Source organism: Globicephala melas, chromosome 10, assembly GCF_963455315.2.
Source record: "Globicephala melas chromosome 10, mGloMel1.2, whole genome shotgun sequence".
Classification (NCBI taxonomy): Eukaryota; Metazoa; Chordata; class Mammalia; order Artiodactyla; family Delphinidae; genus Globicephala; species Globicephala melas.
This window is the reverse complement of record NC_083323.1, coordinates 71,000,773-71,022,545: the sequence shown is the minus strand read 5'-3', so window position 1 is coordinate 71,022,545 and position 21,773 is coordinate 71,000,773. Positions and strand designations below refer to the sequence as shown.

At 35.2% G+C, this 21,773-nt stretch overlaps 1 protein-coding gene across 7 annotated transcripts in view; it reads left to right on the top strand.

The window, feature by feature from the left end:
• Positions 1–606: 606 nt before the first annotated feature.
• The window catches only part of CNTN1 (contactin 1), a 375,618-nt gene continuing 354,451 nt past the window's right edge, over positions 607–21,773 (top strand). For 2 of the 7 annotated variants that reach the window (XM_060307113.1, XM_060307111.1), the window contains exons 1-2: positions 629–757; positions 4,557–4,614. The gene's annotated coding sequence lies outside the window, so the exon portion shown is untranslated. Of the gene's footprint in view, positions 758–4,556; positions 4,615–21,773 lie in introns of all 7 variants that reach the window. The other 5 variants (XM_030835383.2, XM_060307110.1, XM_060307112.1 and 2 more) reach the window with 3 other exon arrangements.

Here is a 21,773-nt window from a genome sequence, read left to right as displayed (position 1 = left end):
ACACTTTTCCATCGAAAACAGTGTTCCTACCAGCGGGTATTTTGGAGTCTCCTGCGCTACAGAATAAGCAGTTCAACATTTTCTCCACATGAAATACTGCCATGTTACATTTAGGGGAAAGAATGGAAACTTGAAATAAAATTCTCATGCTTTTTCTTTTTCTTCTGATTTTTTTCACTTAATTATATGTATTTTTCTATTTTGCTTCATTCGTTACCGAAGTTCGTGCCTCTGTATCGAGGCACTCACTGCTCCTGATATTTTCGCTGTCAAATCTCCCAGAGCAGATGGTCCCTTCAGGGAAGCTCTGGAAAGTGCTGGGTGTCTGGTTCTGGCTGGTCCCTCCCTCCCTCTTGGGGTCTCAGATGACAAGTCAACAAACCAGTTTCCCTCCTCTTAGGGGTCTTTGATCCAGTAGCAGCAGGGTTTGGTTCCAGCGACTGCAGAGACCCTTTGCGGTTGGGTTTAGCAGCTACCCGGGTCCGCAGCGAGCCCTGGTCCTGGGGTGAGAGTGACATTCCTCCTGTCCAATCAGAGACTCGGCTTTCTCTCTGGTGCCCGCCCCAGTTCCCTCGCCGCCCCAATAAGCGCTCTAAAAGGCCGGGCTTCTGCTGTCAAGTAGCTGGGGTGGGCTCGGCCTAGGCGAGGAGGGGCGCCGGGTGGGGAGATGCTCTCCCAGGTGTCTGTGGCGGAAGTGGGAAACCTGTAGGTTATGGTCCAGCTGTGCCGCGCCAAGGCGAGCAGGAGCAGGGAACAGGTAGGAGGCAGGACTTTCCCTTCTTTGCAGACAGAATAAAGAATGCGTGTTTTCCTGCTGCTGTTGCCTCCCTTCCCCTTCCCCCAGCCCCGCCCCGCCCTCGTCACCCCCAGATCTCCTGTAGTCGCCGCAGCTCTCATCGAGAAGGACGGCAGGAAAGACTGGGTGGAGGGTGTGTGGTGCTGGGAAGGAGGGTTACGGGATGCCGGAGCCCGGGGTGACGGGCGGGGCAGGGCGGCAGTACGACGGGAGAGGGCACCGAGCCCCCTCTCCGTCTCGTCAACTTTCCTCTCGGAGGCTGCGGCCGCCACCGCCGGCGACTCGCCCAAGGGATGCCAAGTCGACCTGGCAGGGGAGGGTCTGGGAGAGCAGACCTGTCAGCAGCCGGGAACCTGCAGGTCTTCCTAAATCGAGAAGAGAAGAGCATCTTCTCCTCCCCACGCCTATCCGCACCCACTCGTTTCCCCTCTCCTCCCTTGCCTCTAGACTAGTACAACCCTGAAAAACTGGGAATGATTGCGCTGAGGGGAAGAAGGACTTGTATGTTCCCTGGCCGCTGTTAAGAACCGGCTCCTTTCGGGAGTGGGGGGTTGGGAAAAAAGCCTGCAACTCGCAGGGCATTTTCCAGTTAATTACGTCTCCACTGAGAAGACATCAGCCCTTCTCCCCTATCTGCAGCAGACTGAGGAGGGAAGAGGCAAGGAAGGCTTGGCTTCTTCTCTCCTAGCCTTACGCTCTTTATCGGAAACCACCTTCTCGCCTAGTTTCTAAAAGATGGGTCTATCCTGGGGGATTTGCGGAGAGTCAAGTAATCGTGCCGAAATGGGCTCCCAGGGGCTGCAAGGCAGCCTCCTTGGGTGACCGCATCTGGGTAGTAGGTGTTGGCCCAGTGCCGTTTCCTGCCGGAGTTAGACTGCTGGAAGCAGTAAGCAGAATTGCAGAGAAATTAGACGCTGCATCACTCTCAGCGATTGATGACACCCTGCTTTGACAATTGCTGAAACATTCGGGTGATGGGAAGGGGGGAGAGGGGAGAAGTTGCAACCTTTTCTCATTTATTCATGACACATCCAGCATGGGCATTTGTACACGTACTTGTGTGTGCATATCTCCAAGGTGGAGCTATATATAGCTCCTGCTCACCAAGCCCTGTTTGCCTGCTGCTGAGCAGGCTGCCTTGGTCTTCTGAAGCAATCTGGAAGCACTGAGTGGGAGGGGAAAGAGGGAATCAAATTCTCCATTAGGGGAAAAGCCAGAGAAGATGCACTCAGACTGAGGAAACCTTGCATGAAATAATGTTTCTCTATTGCACATGAAGATCAATATTTCCAAATATTATTTTGAATACGTTCTTAGAGTGCTATTTGATCTTCATCCATTTCCCTGCATTTTTCAGCTTCACATGAGCCTTATCAGCCTGAAATGTAGCACATATATCAAATAAATATGAGTCATATGTGGGATATTTTATGAAATTCATCAGAGCATAATGGTTTCCCTATGCCTGTACCTTGGTTGATCGGTGGTAAATTTATTTGGCTAGTAACTCACAGCTGGCAGCATTAGGGGATCTGGGGGAAAATCCCAGATCCACCCACTTTATAGGATATAGAACTAAGGGACCTTTGGAATCTTGGAGGGTAATTTTGATATATTTCTTTGTACAAATTTTACTTGTGGACCTGATATTTAAACTTGTGCTGCTGTTTTATATCATATCTATTTGCATGACATGGACTTTCTTTTATAGGTGTATGTGCATTTATTTTTCCCATTGGCTGGAATTAGTTAATCTTGATGAAAACCTTTCCATTTTCTTAGATGAGAAAACTAAGATTTAGAGGACATAAGTAATTTGTTTAAAATCTTCTGAAAGTCCACTATTTCAACCCTAATATTCCAACAACCTACTGTGAATTAATTGCATAGCAGTTTACCATCAAATAGAATTCTTCAGTTTCCCATGGTTTTTGGACCTGGTAACAATATTTGATCAATATTGATATAGTATAGACCAAGGTTATTCAGTTATTCAGACACTAAGTCTGTTTTGTTGCTTGACCATTATTTGTATGTCTGATTTGTCTTCTAATTAGGCAGTTAGTACTTTGCAGAAAAAGACCATGACCTACATTTTGTATAGCCTACAGTTCTAAGTAGGCTCAAATATTCTTACTGAGGAAGAATCATCATAAGGAATTGTTTGGATGGATGAAGCAATGATTTTGGGTAATCCATTTATTGATAGAAGGCTATGTGTTGAGAACTACTTTTGGAAACTTCCTTTGGCTCCATTGTCTTCTCCATGAGCAGGAATGAATGACATGAGACATTTCTATATCCTTCCAAAGAATGATTCTATTTCCTAGTAGAGGTTATGACTGTGTACAGGTTATTCTATATATACTCTCATATCTTCTTCCCCTTGAGACCAAGTTGAAAGATAGACAATCCATATTTCTCCACACAAAACATGCCATGCCATGTGCCTTATTTTTAAAAAAGTGATCAACAGGGTCCATCCATTTCTACAGATAAATTGGCCATGATCTATGTCATATCAAGAACCAATCCTCTCTAAGTCATCCGTAAGCCCTTCAAGTCCAGTACTTGTTTTCTTTTTATTGGTACATTCAGTTTTCTTCCCTTTTGATCTGCCATTTCTGCTGTATTGTCCATCTCCTCCTTGAAATTTTACTTCTTGGTACCACAGTGATCTGATGTCATAATTATTCTCTCACTTTTTATAACCCTGTCTTTGTGCCCCTCTTATGTCTTCTTCCTGCTCCTAGCTTTCAAATGAATCCCCCAAATGGATGGCAATTTTATTAGAAATAAAACTTTCCTTTGCATTTCCGTTTCTATTCTCTCCTCCATGAGTCATTCCAAAATATTATCCTGGTGGCTAAGAGCACAGGTATTAGAAGGAAGCCTAGTTGTGTTAATATTCATATATCACTAGGCAGATAAGTGAATGTCAGTAAGTCAATTGGAAATTACAACAGCACTTATCTCAGAGATTTTTATGGGATATTTTTCAAGTATTAAGTGAGATAATGCATGCAACACATTTAAAATAGGTATTGGTCCATAGTAATTACTCATAAACAATAGCTGTTAGTAGTAGAAGTACTGTTTACAGTAATGATAATGTACATAGTGACAACCATTTTTTGCTTTCCCCCCATCAGTTGTCATCATCCTTAAGTTGGCTTTTAGTAAAGGATACTGCTGTTTTCTAGGCTTTTCTGATTTGTGATCAGTTTTTTTTTTTTTTTTTTTTTTTTTTTGTGTGTGGTACGTGGGCCTCTCACTGTTGTGGCCTCTCCTGTTGCGGAGCTCAGGCTCCGGACGCGCAGGCTCAGTGGCCATGGCTCACAGGCCCAGCTGCTCTGCGGCATGTGGGATCTTCCCAGACTGGGGCACAAACCCGTGTCCTCTGCATCGGCAGGCGGACTCTCAACCACTGCGCCACCAGGGAAGCCCTGTGATCAGTTTTATTTATTTATTTTTTAGATTTCCTTTTCTCTACCTCCAAATGCCTACCATCCATTCAGTAATAAATTTATTCATTTCTATTCTCAACCTAATTTGTATTTTTCTCTGTTTTCCTTAATACCAGTTTTCATCTGTCATTGCATACCTCCATTAGTGCAGTTATCAAATATCCCAGTGTATAAGTTTCTCTGCTTTAATCTAAGATGTCAGATATTATTATTGGTATAATGTATTTTTAATGCCTCATATTGATTCAATTCTGCTTTGAAACCTGCACTGTGCTTTACTTTTTATCTTGAAGGGCACTGGCTTTGGAGAAAGAATACCTGGGTTCAAATCCTGAGAACAGGACTTACCAGGTTTGTGAACTTGGAAATGTAGCAGGTGGAGGAATGGGGCATTATTTCACTATGGTTGTCTGGATGACTTACTGTGTAAAGTTGTATTTGAAAGTATATTCATTTAACATTACATTTAAATAACATTTTTATGATTATAAGGAAATATGGGATCATTCAGGAAAAATTGGAAATAAAATATAATTCTATCATCATGCACAGAGATCCACTATCAACCTTTTAGTTTTATTTCTATGAATATGCATAGGTATTTTAAATTTACAGATTTGAAATTAGAGTGAATATTCATTTATGCATTCAGCTTTTTCCCCACTTAACATCATACCATAAATATTCATTTATTTTATTTAATATTCTTACTAACCATGTTTTTTTTATGGCTGCCAAATAATTTTTATATAGAGCTTTTAGATAGTTTCCAGTTTTTCACACTTATGGAAATGAACATAAACATTCATTAATCTTTACCTTTCTGACCATTTCCTTACAGTAACTCCTTAGATGTTACTGGATCAAACATATAAATATTTCCAGACTCCTAATGCTTATAGCTAAATTGCCCCAGCAAAAAAACTTGTGCAGAAATTGGTACTCAGTTTAAGCTGATTTGGCAATAGCTTTATTAATACTTGGTACTGTGGTTAAAACAATTGAGACTATTTTGATAGCAGAAATTAGGTATCTAGTTATTCTTTGAGTTGTGTTTCTATGATTTTGAATGAGTTTGAGAAATGTTTTCATTTCTCAAATTGTTTATCTGCTCTTTGTATTTCTTAATTTGTGGATTTCATTTGATTATTTTTTATTGGGGTAATCATAGTTTCTTCATATAATTAGAAATCTGTTGTAAACTGAAAATTTTCCTCACCCTGTTTTTTTTGCCTTTAATTTTTTATGTGTTGAACACACAGAAATTTGTAACCTTACTGTAGTTTAATCCATAAATTGATTTGCAGTAATATCTTTCATTTCTTTAATGCTCAGAAAACTTTCTGCTACCTCACAAAGAACTGAACATAAAAGCACACATTTGAGGGTGCTGTTGCTGAACTTTTCTTCTTTGAAGTAGTATTTGGCTTATGTATATCATGTATCTCTGTGTGAAATGGCTCCTGGGGACATAAATACACTCACAGTCTATTGAGATCCCATTATTATTTATGTGACTTTCCCATGAAGTGAATAGTACCTTTATTCTTCCTGAGCTACTGTTGTCCATTTTAGAAGTGCCACAGGGAAAAATGTACTATGGAAGATATTAAAGACCAGGTTACTCCGCCAGAGCAGGGCACACTGTTTGCACAATTATCTGAATGACTCAGGCACTAAATCTGCTTTTGCCAGGATTATCCAGATGGTCCTTAATTCACTGGATAATTGCTCACCCCTGTACTTGATTTTGATGATGTAGACTGACTGTGTCATCACTTTTCCTGCACTGTTTTATTTGTTGCTATTCTCTAAATGCTTAGGGTTTGTCACATTCATTTCTCTTCATGAGAGGCAGTTTCTATGGTCCTAAGAGCACACATTTTAGAGTTATGTAGAGCTTTGCACAAAACCTAGCTCAGCCACTTACAAGCTGTGTGATTTGGGGCAAGTTACTTAATTTCTTTAAGCCTTTGTTTCCTGTGTAGGAAATGAGGATATTCTGAGGATCTTCAGAATTCAGAGCCCGTACTTCAGTCCCACTCTCTGTAGTCTTCTCAAGAACATTCTCCACACTATAATCAAGTGTCTTTCTGAAACCAATCTCAACAGGTGCCTCCTCTGCTGAAAAATTTTTGATAGAGCTCTCTCTCTCTTTCTCCTTTTAATAACAAGATGCCAGAAGTCCTTTAGGTTGTACTTAAAGTCCTTTACTAAATGGTCCTTGTTTACTTCTCTAAATTCATTTCCTCATTATTCCAGTCTCTTTGATCTCCAATCTCCCACAATGCCAATCATATTAAACTGTTTGCATTTCCCCTTATTCAGCATATATTTTTCTCTCTTTTCCCAAACTCCACTTCCCCTCCATATTCTATTTTCTGCCAGACATTACCTGTCTCATTGTCTGCCCTGTAGTTGATCTGCCTAACCTCTTCAAGGCTCAGGTCAGGTGCCACCATCTTAGGGAGGACTTCTCTGAACTTCCAGGCTGAGTTTTTTGTAAGCCCTTGAAGACAGAGACAATGCCGTATTCCTCTTTGTGCCCAATGAAGACTTTGACATATATTTTATGAAGAAATGAATTAAAGAAGGTTAAGATTAAACACCTTTTTAAGATTTCAACAAGTTAAGAATTTATATCTCTACCTTGGAAACCAAGAAATAAAACTAGAAGCTATGTCAATCTTCTTAATTTGTCAAGGATTAACTTCCTGGTTTTGTTGATTTATACAGCAAGATAGGTAAAACAGAGTCTTTTAATAAGCAATTTGTCAAGATAAGACATGTCTAGGACATTGAATAATTCCCGAATGCTAAATATGTAGCTAACTCTTTTAAATAATTCTTCATTTTAGAAGGAGGAAGAAATATATAATTACATGGATAATGTAGATATATAAGTTTAGCTGTGTTTGAACTAAACACAGCTAATTAATTAACTAATTAATTAATTGGTGAAATTAATCCCCTTTCTCTTCATTTAATAAAAATCTTCCATTGGTGTGGTCTCTGGAAGTTTATAAAGCATGGTTACATGTATAACCTTGTTGGATCCTTTGCAACAATTCTGAAAGTTAGATCGAAAGGTGTGGTTATCCATTCTTACAGATAAAGAAACAAGCTCAGAGAAATAAGTAATTTGCCTAAGATCACGTTAGTGGCAAATCTGGACAAGATGTAAGGTAATCTTACTCATACTTGCATGTTTGGTCTATTATGCTCAGCCAAAACATCTCACAGAGAGGTGCAGTCCACCATTCTGTCCAGGTCAAGGACATTGGTCTTGAAGGATATAAATAATCCACTGAGAGTCCTGAACAATCCAGTAAAAATTTACTGCACTAATACCTATGTATAGTTGTCACTTTGGTTTTTAATAGCTGAGAAGTAACGCACTGGCAGTGATTTTTGATTTCAACTTATTGTAAAATCGTGTATTTGTTTAATTGATTATGTATATTTATATTTGTTTACATATATATAAAACTTCAGAGTGTATTTCTTTTTATTTTTGGTGACAAGTACAATACCCTTTCCCTTATTTATTTTTACTAGAATATTAAAATGCTTTTTCTAGATATTCTTAATTAAGTAGAAAATATCCAGCTTTTCAGTTTGGCTCTTAGCATATATTCTCTACAATCTTGGAGAGTCAGATGAGTCAAATATGTTTTTCAGAAATAGTACAAGAGTTGAAAACATTTTTATGAAAAATAGATGGGTGCTTACCTACAGCATTGATCTAGCCTAGTTTAAAAATGAAAAAGACAGAAGTGGGATTCCCTGGTGGCATGGTGGTTGAGAGTCCGCCTGCCGATGCAGGGGACACGAGTTCGTTCACCAGTCCGGGAAGATCCCACGTGCCGCGGAGCAGCTGGGCCCGTGAGCCATGGCCGCTGAGCCTGCGCGTCCGAAGCCTGTGCTCTGCAATGGGAGAGGCAAATAAAAAACCAAAAAAACACAAGTATTAGACTGATTTTTTTTTGTTTGGTTGTGCAGATAATGTCTTCTCTATAACCGCACTTCAGTTATTAACAACAACCATTTTTTGAGTGCTCACTCTGTGTTGGGCATTATTTTAAATGTGTTGCACATGATATCTCATAACTTAATCAAACCCAGTGAAATGGATTTTATTTATTATTTTTACCATTTTACAGATGAGAAAAAATAGATATATTAAAAATCTAATGATTAAAAAAGCTAGAATTCATATGCAGGTTAACTAACTCCTAAACCTAGATTATTAAACAGTGTTTATTCTGCTCTCCATGATATCTAGTTTTAGTATTTTGTTAGTCACAGTTTAAATTTCCTGCATTTGAGGTGGCCATCTATCCCTAGATCTCACATGTACTTAACATCAACACAACAGATAGATTAAATCATTCTAAATTTATATATGTTTTATTTATGGAAATCTCATAAACAAAATGGTCTTTCACTACAGTGATTTACATGGGGCAGTTTTCCAAACATAAATTAAGTAATTACAATGTGCTATTTTAAAATTCATTATTTTAACTTTAAACTAAGTAACAGAATTTTGTATGCTTTTCTGCCCTAATTTTGCTTGCTGATGTTACAAACCATAAACAGTAATTCTATCCTAAGACATCTAATCAGATCATATTTAATTGTCATGGTTACTGAAAGTACAGATTTGCTATCAGTAACAGGCAAGATTGCCTGCTAAGATATTATAAATAATATTTATAATATTCCAGTTTGAGGCTCAACTTATTTAATATAACAGAAATTTATATCAGATGAAAATTCCCATTGCATATTATTTTTATACATTAAACACAATATATTTTAACTGAAAATTTTTAAAAATATCTACTGGATTGATTTACTGTATGTTTCTTTAGCTTTCAAATATTATTTTAGAGGTCATAACAACTCTTTTGGTAGAATTAACTAATTAACTAATTAACTAATTTTTTCCCAAAAATGTTATTTGGAAACTAAGACATCTATTTTCAATAAAACATTGCATTGTTTTTTTAAACCTTTTTAATTAAAGAGTAACAGAAATATAGAAAAGCACACAGAAAAGAGTCAGCACAATGAGTTAAACAAAGTATTTACATCCATGAAATCAACACTCAGTTCTGAATAAAGAACCTTGTCAGCCCCCAGAAATCCTTCTTCCAGCCACTCCTAATCATTACCACCTTGCTTTTCCCCAAAGGTAATCATTAATTCTGACTTCAAGACCATGGAATCATTTTGCCTTTTTTTAAAATTCATATAGACAAAATCATGCAGTATGTGACTTTTTTGTATCAAATTTCTTTTGCTCAACCTTTTTGGTGAGATATATCCATGTTTTTGAATGTAATAATAGTTCATTTTTGTTGTCTTATAGAATTCCATTGTATAAATACTCCAAAAATGTACCTATCTTTCTATTTGATAGACATCTGGGTTGTTTTCAGTTTTGTGTAATAGTTTTCCTATGAACACACATTCTTTTACATGTCTTTTTATACATGTATGTGTATACATTTTTGTTAGGATATAAATAAGATTAAAATTGCTGAGTCAATGGCTAATGCTTAGTAGAAATTGCTAGATTTTCCCAAGAGGTTGAGCCAATTTCCAGTTCAATCTGTGGTGTATGAGATTTCAAGTTACGCATTAGCTTTGCCTTCACTTGGTATTAATAGTCTTTTAAACTTAAACTATTAGAGTAGTTGGGAATGTGTGGAGCTGGATATCTAATTATGGTTTTAATTTGCATTTTTTTCATTAATATGTAGTTAAACACCTTTTTATATATATTTTGGCCATTTGAATATGATGTTTTGGAGTGTCATTCAAAGATTTTGCCCATTTTACTATTGAGTTATTTGTCTTTTATTTATTGATTCATAGGTGGTTCCTTATATATTCTGAGTTTGAGCCCTTAGAAAATATTTGCAAATATCTTTTCCCGCTCTATAATTTGCTTTATCATTCTCTTAATGTTATCTTTAATCAACAAATGTTCTCAGCTTTAATGTAGTCCATAGTTAGAATTTTTTGTGTTTTATTTAATAAGTCTTTCCTTATTGTAATCATGGAAACATTTTTCAATATAGTATTTGTGCCAGACACTATACTGTTTTCATCTAAACAAAACCTGTAAAACTCATGTATCAATATTAATAATTTCTTATAAGAAAATTTCTCAAAAATTCATCCTTAAGTATTAGATTTTTTATGCATAATTTTATCAAGTGAAGGAAATTCCCTACTATTTCTATTTGTTAAAATTTTAAATATTTTACAAAATTTTAAATTTATTCAGATGATCATATGATTTTTATCTTATCTTTGTTAATGAAACAAATTATATTGATTGATTTTCAAATGTTAAACTAGAATCCCCACCCAGAATAAATTTAGTTTATTATGTATTTATTAACTAGAATAAATTTAACTAATTCATTATGTATTTATTACCTGTTAATGTATATTACTAGATTAGTGTTGATAATGTTTTATTTAGGATTATTCTAGTAAGGGTTTGTGAATGATACATTTTAATTTCTTGTAGAATCCACTAGTGAAGCCATTTGGCCCTAGAAATATTTTTGTGACAGTATTTTAAATTAAAAATTCACTTACTTTATGTGTTATGTGTCTATTCGTATTTCCTAAATATTATTTAATCTTTTTTGTAAGTTGTACTTTTCTAGGAATTTTCCCATCAAAATTTTCAAATATATTGGACACTGCTCTTCAAAATAGTCTCATACAATCTTTTTACTATGTATAAGATTTTTAACGACGACTCTCTTTTCATTCATTTAAATCCACCCACAGAGCTGACTATTCTTAACATTTTGTATATATTTTAAAAGATTTTTATGAATAGAATATAGTTTTATATATATTGTTACTACTATCAAAATGCACCATACTATATGTAATGTTCTGTCACTCATTTTTTCTATCTTGGCCAACTTTTATTTTCACACATTATAGTGCTAACACATCCTTTTTAGTATTTGCATAATATCTCTTTGCATGAAACAATTTATTTATGTCCCCCTTATTGGATCCTTGGGATATTTCTAATTTTTTTTTAAAGAATGCCACAAGAACATTATTCTACATATACATTTGTACATTCATTCCAATATTTCCCTAATACATTTCTAGAGTGAAATTGCTAGCAAAGAGATACATCTTTTACAGATTATCAGTATTTCCAAATTGTTCTTCAAGTACATTATAACAATATATAATCCTAGTGACATAAATAAGAATGTTTGCTCTTGAATATCCTTCCTTGTACTGCGTATGATCAATCTTTCAAATACTTTTAGAAGTTTTCTTTCCAAATCAGACTATTATTAAAAAGAAAATATAAATAAAGCACAATTATGCACCAATGACATCATAAAACATGAATTTGGTATTTCCCTATTGATTGTTTACTTTTATACATAAAAATATTTTGTGTATTATTGGGATTATAAAAGATTTCAATTAAATTTGATAGTAAGTTGGTTTTATAAAATTTAAGTGCTAAAAATCTCTCCTGCCTTCATTGTTTGTTATTTTAGTATCATATATTTTCAATATAATATATGGCTATGTTTGCTCATGCAGGAAAGAGTATAGTACTAGCTGTTCAGTAGACATAGATTTAAATCTAAATTCTGGCACTTAGTAGATATGTATTCTTAAGAAATCTACTCAACTCCTGTAACTCTGAGTGGCTTCATTTCCTAAATTGAGGAAAATAGGTATGGAAGTAAGTTTGCAGTATGTCTGTCATCTGATTATTCACTAGGTTTTATTTAGGTGATTAAACTAGTTAGGCAAGGCCTTTTCTCTTTCACTTGCCTATTTATGACCCTCTCAATGCTACTTGTTCTTCAAGGAAAACAGTTTCCAGGTATGAAAAAGGACTGTCTCCCATGAAAAATCTATAAAGTACGTCCTTCTGCTAGAAATGTAAAGAAATAATGTGATTAATACTTTTTTCCGTCATTTATTATATATTGTATTTGTAAGTGGAGGAAAGGAAGAAGCAGAGAGGGAGGGAGGGAGGGAGGGAGGGAGGGAGGGAGGGAGAACAGAAACACACATCTCCTATGTGGTAGGCTTTGTAGTAATGAATAAGTCAGACTTTTCCTGCCTTCAAGAGACTTCTAAGAATAAGTGGGGAAAATAGATGAAAAGATAACCCCAAATTGTGTGATAAGTGCTTTAATACAAGGAGATTCAACATGTTAGGTGAATATTGTATGCCAGAGACATTTAGGAGAGTATGGTTCAAATAACTGAAAGAAATCTAGTATATGATAGAGTATAAACTATAAAGTAGCAAGACATATGGGCAAAGAGGAGAAAATAGTAGATCAAGAAAGTATTTTTAAAGTGTTTGTATTTTACCCTAGAAGCAATAGTCCCAAGTAAGGCAGTGATTTAATTGAATATCCTAAAATGTTTTTTTGAGAATTTAATGAAGTAAAAGAAAGATATTAGGTGTGAGAAGACTTTGTAATTTAAAAAATGTTAAGGAAGTTAACTAGATTTGAAGCAGCATGTCTAGATAATTCTTGATAAGAAATATTGCTACAATATTGGCAGGGCTGTACTCTCCAAATCAACTCTTTTAAAAAGCCCTCCTAATAATTTCATTTTGACTTTATTTTGCTATTAGCATGTTATAAAACTTCCTTTGAGTAAATAAGGAGAGAAAATTAAATATATATTTTCATCTCAATCTTCCCATAGCTTCTTTGAGAGCTAGATTTCTGCTAAGACATATATACCTTTTTATTTTTTATTATTATTTTTTAAACATCTTTATTGGAGCATAATCACTTTACAATGGTGTGTTAGTTTCTGCTTTACAACAAAGTGAATCAGCTATACATATACATATATCCCCATATCTCCTCCCTCTTGTGTCTCCCTCCCACCCTCCCTATCCCACCCCGCTAGGTGGTCACAAAGCACTGAGCTGATCTCCTTGTGCTGTACGGCTGCTTCCCACTAGCTGTCTGTTTTACATTTGGTAGTATATATATGTCCATGCCACCCTCTCACTTCATCCCATTCTCTATGTCTGCATCTTTATCCCTGTCCTGCCCCTAGGTTCTTCAGAAACTTTTTTTTTTTTTTAGTTTCCATATATATGTCTTAGCATACGGTATTTGTTTTTCTCTTTCTGACTTACTTCACTCTGTATGACAGACTCTAGGTCCATCCACCTCACTACAAATAACTCAATTTCGTTTCTTTTTATGGCTGAGTAATATTCCATTGTATATATGTGCCACATCGTCTTTATCCGTTCATCTGTCGATGGACACTTAGGTTGCTTCCATGTCCTGGCTATCATAAATAGAGCTGCAATGAACACTGTGGTACATGACTCTTTTTGGATTATGGTTTTCTCAGGGTATATGCCCAGTAGTAGGATTGCTGCATCATATGGTAGTTCTATTTTTAGTTTTTTAAGGAACCTCCATACTGTTCTCCATAGTGGCTGTACCAATTTACATTCCCACCAGCAGTGCAAGAGGGTTCCCTTTTCTCCACACCCTCTCCAGCATTTATTGTTTGTAGATTTTTTGATGATGGCCATTCTGACTGATGTGAGGTGATACCTCATTGTAGTTTTGATTTGCATTTCTCTAATGATTAGTGGTGTTGAACGTTCTTTCATGTTTTTGTTGGCAATCTGTTACATATCTTTTTAAAAGCCATAGAAGTTCATGGAAGTTCATAGCAGTTCACTGGACTTTGGATGTCATTTCTAGCCATGGCTGAGAATACCACCATGCTTATTTTATAAACACACATGGTTTACTCTTTGAATACAATTGTATTTTTTATAGGGGCATATAAAATAGCCATTTGTAATATGACTAAATCACGAAAAATGTTTTCCAGTAGTACTCCCAAAAGGTGTTTTGTTGATGAAGGAACAGGGAAATGTGAAGAGAGAACAATGTTTTGGAGTCTTTAGCTTCCTGGGTGATCTTTGGAGTTTACTGGATTGCTAAGAATATTAAAATGAGATTTTTGTAGCCTATCCAGTTCTCAGGATGGTTGAGAAAAATGAATATTTTATTTACAAACTCAGAGCAAAGATCACTTGCTCTAATTCTTACATACATATCAATAAAATGGATGCATTATTTTATAATATTAAGTCCTCCAGTGGCTTTTTAATCCTGGGTACTTTTCTCCAATGTAAATTGTATTATGTACTAGAATCTTCAGTCTAAGTTGCAGTTACATTTTCTTCCATTTATTTGATTTTATGTTTGAGAGAAAACATGGTATATTACTCATGGCTATGCTTTTATTTTGGGAAATCAAAATTGTATCACTAAAATGTTCTGTTCACATTTTTCAATACCTATTGGTTTCTGACAATATGCTGAAAATGTTCCACTGCATACTGTCTGATTTGAGGTGGTAGATATGAATGTAATAACTGCTAGTAAATTGAAATATTTCTTTAGAACCAACTGAGAAACAGTGTTACAAATGTTACCACAAATCATGTTTATTCATATTGCCTTCTATTTTTAAGAAGAATACTGCAGAACAAAGGAATTTGGATCCTTGCTAATATGTAGGGTAAGGAGACAATCTTGCTGGACTCAGCAATTATTTTATTTTATTTATCTTTTTAGATTTCTTAGTGTAATTCACACATAACCTAGTTACTTCTGTTTTTGAGTTTTAAATCCAGCCTTCCTCCACAACCCTTCTGTAACGCATTCTGGAAGATGACATTAATATTTATGTTACTAAAAATATCATTGTGAAGTGGAATGCCTTAATTAATTAAATATTGCTTCACTCAGCATGTCTTCATCTCTACTGCTATCCTTAAGCCTATGATGGAGGAGGGATCTCTCCTCTTTCTTAATTCCAATTCCTCTACTTTTTTTCTGGATCTCAATTTTCTACAACATGAGAGAAAATTTGCTTTTATGCTCATATGCTTCCTCCCCAGAAATGCCAATCTTTCTTTCTTAACTCCCTAATATTCCCCTGCCTTCAAACTTTTCAGTTGTTTTTCTACTAACTTTTCTAGGTTCTTTTTAAAATTTCATGTTTTCTCGTCTCTTCCAGAATTACTAGTCTACAGTTTCTAAATATGACCTCAGCTATAGCAACATTCTCCTTCCATTCTTCTGACTCATTGTAATGGAAGAGGAAAGCCAACTTCTTCATAAATTTTTTTTTCTCTTCCTGGGTTCTGGATTACACCCTTCTATCATTTTAGGGTCCTCACTATATTCATTACCACCTCTTTCTTGGATCTTCAACTTTGATCTCTCTACTGGCTTCCTGATGCCAGCATTTAGGCATGCCTAATTCTCTTTCATTTGAGAAACAATGCAGACAAAATTAAACAAACAAAATCATCCTCCAACTCTTTCCTCCCACAAGCTACTGCAGTCATTTTTCCCTTTTCTCTTTCACAGCCAAGTTTCTTTGAACGTTTATCTATGTTTGCTTTACCATATTTTGCCTTCAATTCTCTCTCTAACCTTTGAAACCTGGTTCTTAAGCCAGACATTTTAGTAAAACTGTACTTTACAAGGTCTCCAAAATATCCCTTAGTTCCTAAATTCTGTGGATACCTTTCAAATATCACCTACTTGACCTTTCAGGAGAAAATTTAACACTGTTGAATTTTCCTTCTTGGAAAGGTCTTTTCATAGTTTGGATTTATTGTTAAGCAAATATTCATTTCTCTTCCATTCCCACTGTTAATAGAGCATACAGCTGTACCAATTGATGTTGTGTTCAGTCATATGTCTTGCTTTGCCCATTGTAATAATACTAGATGTGTACTAAGCAAAAATTATGCATCTGAGTTTGGCATGGTTCTTACACCCAGTCATCTGCATTGAGAAGAACATATGCTGGGAAACTGCTGATCCAAGGTGAAAGTGGAAACATATGAGCAGACATGAGGGCAATACAAAGCTTGGAGACAGACCCAGTTACTGTACAGCCTAAAGCATGATTGACCTAATCAAACTGTGGACCCATGTGCAAGAGAAAAAGCTATTGTAAATTTGGGATGTTTGTTTTGCAGTGTTATTGGGCAATAGCTGATTGATATAACTCAGTTCCTTGAGATTTCATGAAACTATCTTCTGGTTTTTCTTTTAAGTCTCATAAACCTTTGTAGCCTTTATAATCTTTTCTTCCAGAGGCTTCTGCCCTAAACCCATTACCTCAGTTTGAATACACTTACTATGAGATCCTATTCCCAGTGATGGTTCTGATTGCTATCTATATGCTGATAACTTCTAAATAATTAGCTTCAATTTGACCTATACATCAGACCCATCTTGTCAACAATGCATTGGACATCTTCACTTGGTTGTTTCACAATCACACCAAACTCCATTTCCTGAACACAGTGCTTCTGCTCCACAATACATTTCATATTCAACCACAGGGGGGATAAAACTAAAACAGCTATGTACCACCAACATTACAAAAATTAATATAGAGGTTATGATTTATTGCATTTTTGCTTTATGCCTTTAAATGCATTATCTGACTTGTTGCAACAACTCCATGGGTTGTAAATTATTATCCCTCCTTTGATGGACATGAAGTCCAATTAAATAAAATAAGATCAATAGCTAGTAAGGGACTGAAACAGATCAAATTCAAATCTGTCTGACCCCATAGGGTGGACCTACTTATAAAATTTTATGGGCTGCTTGCTTAAAATCTAAATTTAAGGACCAGACTCTCCAGTGATCTTTTCAAGGTGCTGTACTGCATACACATATTACCTATTCAGCAATAACTATCTCTGTTCCCTCAGAAGAAACTTTTTTGCTATCCTCCACACAAACCACCCACATTACTGCTTCTGTGTCTTTGTTCATGCTATTTATTGTAAATAATGGTAGCTGTCTCCACATATATCCAGATTCTCTCCTTCTCAGATGCACTTCGTTTAAAGATTAAGGCTTTAAGAGATTCTCAAACTATTTCTCGTGACAAACTATTTCTAATGACGTATAACTTGTATATATTATTTAATAGTTTCATATTCCAGTTTCTTTAGCTGTGTCTTGAACACAAAGACTTGTGGTCAGCCTCTTTTGTGTTCATTTCAACACGAAGTACATTTCATTGAAAAGTTGAACTGAGTATTTTAAATGAACTATTTTATTTTTAACCCCTATTATTGCTTTTTCTTTTACTGCTCTCTCAAAAATATCAATGAAGTATCATATCACTTAGAGCAATATTTCTCTCCCTCAAATCATAGATTTATATAATCATTGAAATAATTATAGGAATTGACTTATTTATGTTATTAAGTAAATGCAAATAAAGTTAGCCAAAATCAAAGCTGCAATCTCAGGGAGCTTAGTTATCAAGGTCTTCATCATACTTGTTTATATGAGACTAAATAAAGTATGTGAAAAGTAGAATAGAGTCACTCAGTGATTTCTGTTTCTTTATGCTAACAATTTCTTGATTATTTGACATATTTTAGGTAAGTTTTTCTATTTATGAAATGGCCTAACAGATGTAAATTGTTCAGTGTAGTTTCTCACAAAAGAAGCATTTGATAATAGAAGTGCTGGGTAGGTCATGCTGAAGATGTTATGCTTTTAAGGTTCTATCACATTAAAAATGAGTATCGTGAAGGCAGAGAAGATAGTCATTATTCAGGGAAAATACAGAGGAATTATCTATGTACATGATAAAATAAGTGAAAAAGTAAATAAAATGTCCAACCAAAACCCCTCGTTTTCTGTTACCTTAAGAACCGTTGGGAAGTAAATGTATATGTCTTTTCCACATTTAGTACTTTGGTTTAATCTATTATTAAATGGCAGAATCATACTGTTTTTTCCTGATATTTTCAGATTACACTCTGCTCTATTTCTCCCTGCTAAGAGAAACAAGATGAGGTCAAATGACCTCACTGGGTAGTAATTGGGATTCTTCTGAATTTCTTTTTCCTTGACTACCTAAGTGGTAAGAGATGGGATGATTAATTATGACCTCACTCTATTCTGTTGTTAGACGTTGGGGTACTAGCTAAAAAAATTTCAGGTTTGACCACATATGAATATAAATATGTAGTCTAAAGTCAATATAAATTTTAAAATTGTTAGTTTTTTCTTGGATTATCCATATAATAGGTCTTCTCTAATTATGAGGATAACTGAGTTGACTTAAGCATCTTGTCTGTTTGAAAATTCTCCACTATAGGCACACTAAAGATTTTCAGCATTTCAAGAACTAGATATTCATTTTAACCATTAGCAAACCCAGGAAGTTTTCACAGTTTGGGCAATTCATGAAAAAATGGAACAGACTTCACAGACTCTTAGTATGGGGGATTTCTGGAATTAATAGGTTGGGAAGTAGCAATTGTAAAATTTTACTCAGAGGATCACATAATACTGAATTATAACCACCCCCCTCCACCGTCCATTTCAGGCATGATTAAAATGTTGATCATTAATGATGCTATATTTTCCATCTTTATTAGAAAGTGAAAAGATACAGTGGCATATCTAATTACTAATTCTTTATTATAAGGATGCTCTCATCTCTTGTGTCTTCTCAGAAATAGATGTTGCTGGACAATATTATATATATTGTTTGTTTTAAGAAATGACACTTTGAATTAGTTTTCCTGAAGACATTTATTCAATTCTGAACTGGTTACCTTGTAAGATGTAAATTGTCAAGAACTCTAATATGAATTGCTTTATAAACACATATATAGGCATTCATCATAAAGCAACCAAAATGTAAGGCTTAATTTCAGTGAGCTAAAAATGTGTTTATTATGTTAAACATTCTGTAGTTCCTGCAACTTTTGGATTTTTGTACTATCCAGATCCCAGGGGATTCTGATTTCTTCAGGACCTGCTGAAATAGAGTATGACTTTGATATTAAATTTTAGGTTCTGTATTCAATCCACTCAAAAATGGACTGCAAGTGTATTGTTTCTTACAGAAAGGTAAATATTGATCCTTTCAAATCAGAACCTCATCAAATCCTCATGGTCATTTTGTAGATGACTGAAGAAATTCCCTCTGTGTGAAAATTATTTTGTAAGCATTTTTATGGAAAAGGAAAGATAGATGCAGAAAGGAATGAGATGACAATCTATAACACCATGGATTATGAACTGAATTTTATTTGCTTTAGATATCCTCTGAGCTTGTGATTCTCCAGCATGAAAATAAGTATCACTGGAACAGTTTGTTAAAACCAATGCTCTCAAAGCTTCTGATTCAGTGTTCTGAAGTGGGGCCTGATAATTTGTATTTTAACAAGCTCTCAGGTGATGCTGATGCTGTCTTCTCAAGAACCACCCTTTGGGTATTCCTCTAGTTACCTCTGGTACCAATCCTTTGTTAACTAGTAACACTTACCTTCAGACAATGATAACCACACCAAGAGTATTAGCTAATGGAAGAAAATAACAGAACAGCTTACTTTATTGTATAGGATGATGCTGCATTAGCAGGATTCTTTGCCTTGATTTAACATTACTAACACAGTTTTTCCTTACTATCAAAAAATAACAAAAGTAATCTTCTAGGGCCTGATTTGATGATTCTTGTGTTGGAGAAAATATTGATATTCCTGTTGATTTTGAGAAGTAAATCTGTTATGGTCTCAAGTTTTTATTACAATCAACTCTGGGGAGAGCAAGTGTGATACCCATGATGCTTTCTCATTAACAAATAACTTCAAGCTCCTTAGAGTCTAGTAGTTAGAGAATATGAGGGTGAATGTAATTTGCTATGACAACTAGTAAATGTACCCTTGAGATTAACTATAAAATTCCACAAATATTCCTAATATTTTGAAAGTCAGGATGATAGAGTATCTCACAATCTTAGCTGGATATTAAAATCACCTGGGTAATTTAACAATACTGATACCTGGGCCCCACAATTTAGACGTTCAAATTTAATTGGTTTGGGTCTGGTCTTGACATATTGAAATGGGTAGAGGAGAAAGATTAAGGAGGGAAGTCCAGACAGGAAGCCAACTACCATTTCTTGAGACCTGCTTTCCATATGTCAGGAACTATATGAGACATTTTATGAATATTGTCCCTAAACCTCACATAAATTCACAAGATAACTATCAATTAAAAGCTTTTTAAAATCTAAGATAATAGACTTGAATAAAGGGATAAAATAACTTTCTCATGGCAAGAGGCTGTTTAATAAGTGGGAGATTGGTCATTAGAACCCAGGTTGAGGTGGCTCCAGTGTCCATTCTTCTTCATTTCTTTGCATGGGTACTAGATGTCTCTTTCTTCTATCTCAAGTCAATTCTATTGTTTCCTTGAAGGAGCATTATAACTTCACAAGGAAAATAGTTTCATAGCTCTATATAAAAAATACAGCTTTGTTTTTCTTGCATTGGTTTAGGTTGAAATTTAGCATTACAATCACCATTGGATAAAATCACTCCTGTAAGCACAGTGTACCTAGTGAATTGGAGGAATCTCTTTTAGTATTTCTCAAGCAAAATAGGGGCCTCTTGTAAGTAATTGTGTTTATGAATTTTTTATAATATTTGGTTTTCATATTTAGGTCTGTATTATTCATTCTTTAATCAGGTTTAAAGATACTAAGTAAAATGGAATTTCTTTGGTTGTATATTTTATCTTTCAAGAAAAGGTTCTAAATTTTTAATTGACTGACTTATAAGTGCAGTAGATTATGGTTTAATTTTTTTCTCTGTTTTTAAAATTATGTTTTCATGTATAATTCAGCCTTTATAATGTTTTTTATTCCATCTGATAGATATCTCTTTTTAAAGCAATGTACATTCTCGTTTGAAACCAATAACTTGCTGGATAGTTTTAAAGGTGGTCCTGAGGGTTATGAAAGTTTTTTCAGTGCTTTCTCTGGTAAGGAAACTGGAGCTTTCCAGTCAACAGTAAGAGTTGGCTTTAATGAATTCAGTCCTGTCTGTAGAGCCCAAAGTACAGAAAAGAGGCCTCTGGGGAAATGGCTGAAGTACTCTACCAACCCAGCATTCTGGAACAGCATGATTGAATAGAGTACTTAGGTGGCACTATGAGGCAGAGATTATCCCCTCTTTACAGATGAAGAAACTGAGGACACCTGAGGCTACATATTTAGAACCGTAAATCATAGGCTGGCATTTGGACTCAGATCTGATGGACTTTGCACCTATCCTTTAAAGTTTTCCCAGGCTCTACTGTTCTCCTTATTTGAACAGACTGGCTTGTGTATTTCTACGCCCTGGCTATCCATCTGATAAAAATTTGGCATTTCTTTCCATCAAAGCATATTTTCCAAAGGTGCCCTTAGGAAGACAGTCTCATTGAATTTTATTTCCCTTCACCTTAGATGGTATGAGGTGTTAAGTCTTTTAAGAGATGCTATTTGAAATCACCGTTATCTGACTACCTGCATGTTACTACAGTTCAAAACTTGTTAAACATTGGACTATTAAAGTTAATTATATGGTTATTTGT